The sequence below is a fragment of the Equus quagga genome, unplaced genomic scaffold, assembly GCF_021613505.1.
Source record: "Equus quagga isolate Etosha38 unplaced genomic scaffold, UCLA_HA_Equagga_1.0 HiC_scaffold_273_RagTag, whole genome shotgun sequence".
In the NCBI taxonomy this organism is placed as follows: domain Eukaryota; kingdom Metazoa; phylum Chordata; class Mammalia; order Perissodactyla; family Equidae; genus Equus; species Equus quagga.
The window spans coordinates 9998-11249 of record NW_025793403.1 but is presented as its reverse complement, the minus strand read 5'-3'; positions in this window follow the sequence as shown (position 1 = coordinate 11249).

The window sequence follows — 1252 nt, the reverse complement described above, 5'->3', positions numbered from 1 at the left end:
GATGTCCCCAGTTGTGCTCCATTTAGGTACGAGAGTGACATCCTTCCCAAATGGCAAAGTTCCAGAGTGTTTCGATTTTGGACTTGCAGTTGCCCAGAGCACAGCTAGGATGACACTAGGATCAGAACCACTCCCCTGAGCCTTTGGAAGGTGCTCTCTGAAAGCCATAAAATCATTAGGGCAAGACTAGCTCCTCAGTGGGGAAGTTCCCATGGTGGCCACTGCACAATCGATGGGAACCAGTGACAAGCTCCCTCAAGCCTGCTGGCTCAATGCCATGAACAGGAGCCCCCTCCCTCCAGCTGCCTGGCTCCTGGCTCCACCCCAGCACCTGAGCTGTCAGTGAGTGGGGTTCGTGCGCCATCATGCGGCCAGGAAGGGGGACAGACCTTGTTTGACTTTCCCAGGAATTCTCTTCTGAGAATGTTTCTGACTGCTTCTCAGCCACCAAAACCAACAGTCACGTCCAGGCCTTGTGCACAGGCTGCTTTTCGATTTTGTGCCTTCATGTCTCCTTTGGCTAATCTTTCATCACGTAATGTTTTGCAGACAGCTGCAAGTGGGTCCTAAAGACAGGACTCCAGCAGCATTCCCTGGACTTTCTGGGTAAAAGTGATGTCCTGAGGGCTTAGCCTAGAGCTGATTCAATTCGACCACGTGGATACAGATTTGCAGGAGCTTACACCAGGCGTACAGACTTTCCTTCAACAAAGTTTCCTTCCTCTGGGGTTTACACATAGACTCTGTATGTGCTAACATTTTTAAATGAGAAAAATCTGGACCCCGAAGTAAAGTACAAAACAGTATGCGTACATGTCTCCATTATGTCTCCTAAGTATAAAATAATTCCTGAACCAATTTTAAATGGTTTAGTTCTTTCCATGGTGATGGCTCCAGGTACGCCATGAAACTAGATTTCAAGATCTCAGGTAAATGAGAAGCCCTTGGGATATGTTTGTTTCTCACTGTCAAGCTGTGGATATTTCTTCTATAATCAAAAGTCCTTAAGCTGAATTCTGGAAAAATCCATAGATGCTGACCACTCAAATAAAACTGAGATTTGGAACGTACTGGCTTCTGTGACTACTAAGTGAGGTCTATTTCTCTCGCCCTCTCTCTTTCTGCCTTTCTTTTCCAACTGTGATAGGAAAGACCACTTAAAAGAAACTCCAAAATGCACTTAGTGTTTTTAATCTCAAAGAAGCACTTTTGATAGTTTGCCAGAGGACTTCCATGGTGTTATATCCTAAAA